The sequence below is a fragment of the Vigna angularis genome, chromosome 5 (assembly GCF_016808095.1).
Source record: "Vigna angularis cultivar LongXiaoDou No.4 chromosome 5, ASM1680809v1, whole genome shotgun sequence".
In the NCBI taxonomy this organism is placed as follows: domain Eukaryota; kingdom Viridiplantae; phylum Streptophyta; class Magnoliopsida; order Fabales; family Fabaceae; genus Vigna; species Vigna angularis.
Genome location: NC_068974.1, coordinates 30,491,491 through 30,497,608, shown reverse-complemented (window position 1 = coordinate 30,497,608; position 6,118 = coordinate 30,491,491).

The window sequence follows — 6,118 nt, the reverse complement described above, 5'->3', positions numbered from 1 at the left end:
TATCAAAGGTCGGAGCAGTTCTCTTCAAGTTGACAGAGCTGTTGTTTCCGGTTCGTGCGTCGAAGGAAGCTCTTCTGGTTCGTGCGTCGAAGGAAGGTGTTTTCTATTCTTTGCTCATTTCATTATCTTGTAATTTGTACAACTATATTTTTAGTGAAAAAGGTTAATCACTATTTATAGTGATTAACGACTGGACGTAGAATCTTTTGATTCGAACCAGGATAAAAATTCTGTGTTGATTTTCTTGATCTCTAAACTCTTAGCACATCAACTATTCGATAAAAGTTCGCTAAGCAAATCAATTTTTGAAACCGACTATTTTAACTTGTGTTGTGATTGTTACACGCTTTCCGTTATCTATATTTTATTCCGTTGCGCGACTCTATAACGATACTGATTGTTCTGACAAGTAGAACAATTCTTCTTCTAACCCTTTTTTTAGCTATAAGTAACAAAATGAAGGATAAAAATTGGAATTTGGTAAAGTTGATGATATTTTGATGTTTTACACTTATTTTTTAGGAAAACAATAATGAGACAATTAAGCCATATTTACTATTCCTGAGCCACAGTTATTGATCCTGAGTTCTAGAAGTATAAAATACATACCATTGAATTTTGACCTCCAGTTTAGTGACATAGAATAGGACTAATTTACCAAGAAAATTCCCCAAAGAAAAAGTGCTAATAGTAAAAACTTGTGGTTAAGCTGAAAAAAAACCCACCATAAGAAGAAACTATTATCACTAATCACTACAAAATGAAACTAAGCACCGTCCAAAAATATACATAAATAAAGGACTTTGCTTCTAGATTAAGCATCTCATTTTCTTAGCTTTTTTTTTTGGCATTCTCTTTGTACTTAAATACATTATCTTGGTGAGAACATAGGAAAGGAACATTAAACTCGTAAAGCTTAACTTTCCATCATTATGAGTAGTTGAATTCTCTTGTATGTTGTTCATTCCATAGTTTGTGGTTTGATTTATGCTTAATGATTGGATGAATTGACAACTCATCCTATTTCATTGATTTAGATTGATTTGAAAGTTTGGTTTCAAATTATGGCTTAATCAAATCATCCAATTCTTGCTAGAGGCTTCTACATGATTTAGAGGGTGGCTTGGATAAAAAGTCTTATACTTAAGGCAAGAATTCATTTAACCAAGAGTGGAGAAATTACATTGGGTTTAAAGTTCTTAGGTTGTAAGGTACAAAAATGTGTCTAGATCTACCTTAGAGTACTTTTAGGACATTGAATAAATGACATAATACATATAAAAGATAAGTGGCAGTATATAGAAGAAGGGTGTTTTCGTGCCTCCAACCATCCAAAGACGAGCTTCCTTTGAGATATAAGAAGAAATACAACTTCATTTGCCACATCAGCAAAGCATTGCTCAACGCCCAGGGTTTGTTGCTCAACGTCTTCATAAACACCAGATTTGCTCTCTATAAAGTTGGTGCTCAACAGTGAATAGAGAACGCTTAGAGGTGTAGCCTTTGTAAAGGGCTCGCTCAATGACGTGGAGGTGGCACTCAACGCCACTTGGATTCATGCTCTCCCTTCTTTTCTTATTCTTCCTGCTTCTTTGGTTGCCTAGCTCTATGGTTTGGTAGAGCGTCTTCTTGTTACAAAATAGGATACAAAAATAGGGGATTAAAGATATAAATTAATAAGTGTAGCCCAAACTAAAGGTATTTACAAAAACAATATAAAAGTGAGGATTAAACAAGTTAAGAGCTAGAGAATAGTTGATTTTGTTAATAAATTGTAGCTTAGATAATGGTAAAAATTACCATTAAGAATAACTTGCTATACCAACTCTGAAGCATTACATTTATTTAAGACCCCAAATTTCTTCTTTTATTCTTTATATATCTTATACTTTGCAATATGTGGGAATTGTTACAAAAATTGAATTTAGCAATGTATTGCAAAATGTCTCCCCACTCTATAGTGTCATCTACGCACATCACGAAGCTTCAATCACAAATTGTTGTTTAGTTTCAACTATTTGTGGGTTGTTTTAAGTATCTTACCACCTATAAATAGATGCTTTTTCTCACCTCCATAGCGATGGAAAAAAAATTTGCGCCCGTAGATATCTGCGAATAAAATTCATTCTGGGTAGTTGATACCTATGGGTAACGGGTGACAAATAATTTAATACCCGCTCATTAACGGGTCAGGTTCGGGTATCATACTATTCATACCTACATGTATTTTTTACCCGTTAAGAAAATAAAATTAAATTTATATCCTTTGTTAGGTTTAAGTCGTTAGAGGTTTTGGTTTTCCTTTTTGTTGTTGTGCTCTTTCACTTTCATTTTTTTTGCAGATCTAAGACTCTTTCAAGTAGCTCATTTCTATTTCCCTACCTTCTTCATTCTTAGTTTCTTATCCAGATCTATTATTTGTGAGCTTATCGGTGGAGAAGAGGCCACTGTCATCCCTATTGTTTGCCCCGTCGAGACGATCTGCCTTGTATGAACAACAACGACCTCCGCCACGGCAAGCCCACCAACCACAGGATCTTCAAAGAGGATGTGACAGTTCTTCCCAACAATGCACTGCTCAAGTTCGCATTCGAGCACTTGGCGATGGCGATGCAGGGCGTGTCCCCGACGGAGGTATATTTGTAAACCTTTCACAACCCTCAAACGTTTCCTTTTTCTTGCATTTCTAACTTTAAACACCTAACATAGCCAAACACTATACCTTCCTTCAAAAGCCAAGAGCCTTCTCGATAGTCCATGTGCCATACTTCTCTTGTTATTGTTTCCAACACATACTTAATACTTTCTTGTTGCGTTTTCAAAGCAAGAAGAAAAGTACAATTGTCCATACTTTGTTGTTGCTTTTGCAGAAGAAAAGTCCATGGCCTATAATTCGGTGCTTTGGGAAAGTAAGAAGAAAAGTTAAAATAATGATAACACATTCTTTAGAGGATGTGACAGTTCTTCCCAACAACACACTGCTCAAGTTCGCGTTCGAGCATTTGGCGATGGCGATGCAGGGCGTGTCCTCGACGGAGGTATATTTGTAAACCTTTCACAACCCTCAAACATTTCCTTTTTTTGCATTTCAAACTTTAAACACCTAACATAGCTAAACACTATACCTTCCTTCAAAAGCCAAGAGCCTTCTCGATAGTCCATGTGCCATACTTCTCTTATTATTGTTTCCAACACACACTTAATACTTTCTTGTTGTATTTTCAAAGCAAGAAGAAAAGTACAATTGCCCATACTTTGTTGTTGCTTTTGCACAAGAAAAGTCCATGACCTATAATTCGGTGCTTTTGGAAAGTAAGAAGAAAAATTAAAATAATGATAACACATTCTTTAGAATAATTTTTTAAAAACATAAAATAATTTCTTTCTAAAATATTTGCGGGTATTTAACAAGTACTCGTTAGTTGAAAAAAATCCGCAGATTTTCTTTATGCGGGTATACAATGAGTAACGGGACGAGTAATGAGTATAATATTTTTATGCAGGCCAGGTAACGGGTAGGCATTATTCGTGTCCTATCTGACCCATTGTCGTCACTACACCTCCAAAGAGACACAACTCTCATATATCTCTTCTTTCACTTTCACTTATTCTTTTTCTTTTCTTTTTATCTTCAACCTAGGTTTATATTTACTCGTTAACAAAGTTCTTCTTACTAGTTCTGAATTCCTCAATATATATAGAAACGTTCTTATTATATCCTAGGGGATTTACATATTACTGTGGATAAATCTTTAAGGGTAGTGATCATTCACACCTTAGAAAATCCAATTAAGTTGTGTTTTTATCAAATTCTCCAACAAAAGCCGCACGAGTACCATCATTCTCCATCTTCCACTTTCGTGTCACCAACAAAAAGCACACATTTGCATGTGCCAAAATGCACTTACAAGAAACATTGTTCCTCTAAAGCACCAAATATCCTCAACCTGCATTTCAAACCATTATAAGCCTTCAATGGAAAATGCAAATACATCTTCTTGAAGCCCCTAATCGTAAACCACCACGATATGAATATAAAACGAACCACAAATAAAACACGACCATTACAGATCCCGAGAACTACCTTCACTAGATCGCATCTTCATCAACTCTAGTATGCCTCTTGAAACAGTCCACCCAAAACCCTAAATAACAGATCTAACTCTTCAACAATCAAACACAACAAATTGCAAACACACACCAACAAAACCGAACCTGCATCAGAGATCTCAAAATGTGAAACCCTTGAACCAGAAGAAAAATAGCCCTAACTACCAAGTGGCATCCCCTCACTAGATAGCAAACAAGTCAAATTTTCAAAGTTAGTCAAGTATGATCAAATGGAAAAAAACAAAAAGGACTGAATTGAGATTTTTATTAAAATTCAATTGTTGATAATTTATTATATATTTTACAAATTAATTAATTTAATTTTATATGAAAATATTTATTGAGAATATCATTCAAACATTTTTAAAACTAATCAAATCTATTAATTATTTAGGAGAAGTTACATTATAAGAAATTAGATTCAGCAATAATAATGTCATAATCTAACTCCAATCAAGTTCTATATAAAATAAACTTAAGAGAAGTATAATAAGAGACATTAAAATCTCTAGTTTTGTGCAACTGTCATCCACCACATCTCTCACTTTCTTTCCACTCTTTTTTTTTTACTTTTTTTTCATTCATCATGTATTTCACCCAGGACTAAGCTTATAGGGTTAGTTTCATTATAATTTCGTTGTGAATTCTAAGGTTAGATTAAAATAATGTCATTATTATGTTGATTATTGTTTTGGTTTTCATATATCTATGTCTTTTATCTCTAAATCACGTAAAATGTAATGATTTTTCAATCATAACTAATTAGCGAGGTGTTTTAATTTATATGCATGTTAATCATAAGAATCTAATGGTTTTTAATTTTGATTGAGAATATACCTTTATTAAAGTTTAAAATTTCATGTGGTTGAATGAGTTTTTCCTATCAATTAAAAATGTACTTTGACTACTGATAAATTTTTTAACAATAATTAATAAAAAATATACGTTGATTAATTAACTTTTTGCTTGATTAAGGAGGTAAAAAAATATATATGATTAAACATAAAAGAATTTAATTGAAAATGTACTTTGGTTGAATTTATTATGAATAATATAAATTGTTTGCTTTTAATAATGAAAATGTCAACGAATTAATTAAGAATTTACTTATATTAATTTAAAATCTAAAAAGAGTAATAAATTGGACAATAATTTATAGATAGCCAATAATGAATCTATTTTGAAAAAGTAGTCTAGTTTACTAAAATCGTTTTAAAGTCTTCTATTAATTTGTTATTTTATTTATTATTATCAAATTCACATTTATATATTTTTTTTATCAATATTAAATATTAATTCCATTATGCTAGATTTTTACTTTTATATGTTATTATATTTGCAAATTGTTTTATTAACCTTTCGTATAGGATTTTATAAGTTGAAAATCAATTCTGTATTCATTAAGATACGATTATGAATTAATTTAATCTTATCTAGTTTGTTAACTACTAAACAATACTAAAGTTGTCTTGGTCAAATAGTGATAATTTGATTGTGTCAACAACACTATATCAAGTTATGTAGATTCACACTTTAGTTTTCAAATACTATCTTTATAATAATGTTTTATAAGATAAATGAAGACTTTGAGGATAAAACTATAAAAAAATGAACTAAATCAATCCACTTTAATCACATTACAATAAATATATATAATAAACCAAAAGAACAAAACATCATTAATCCAGGAACCCGTGTTTAGTTAAGTTGAGTTATAAATTTTTTAAAAGAGTCAAGTTGAATTAACTATTTTTAGTTTAACATATAGTTAACCAAGCTATTTAAATTGAGTTGACTAAGTTTGACACATTTAAATTTATTTTTTAGTCAATAATAATTTTCAAGAAAGACTTAATTTTCTTGGATGGAAAAAAATTATTTGTTATAACATTGTTTAATTTTTTTAATAGTTAGTATTCATAATATTTTTATCCTTCAATTACTTATTTAACGTTTTTTAACTTTTTTTTGTTTTGTTTTAGAACTCCTTAAAATAAGACAATGTGAT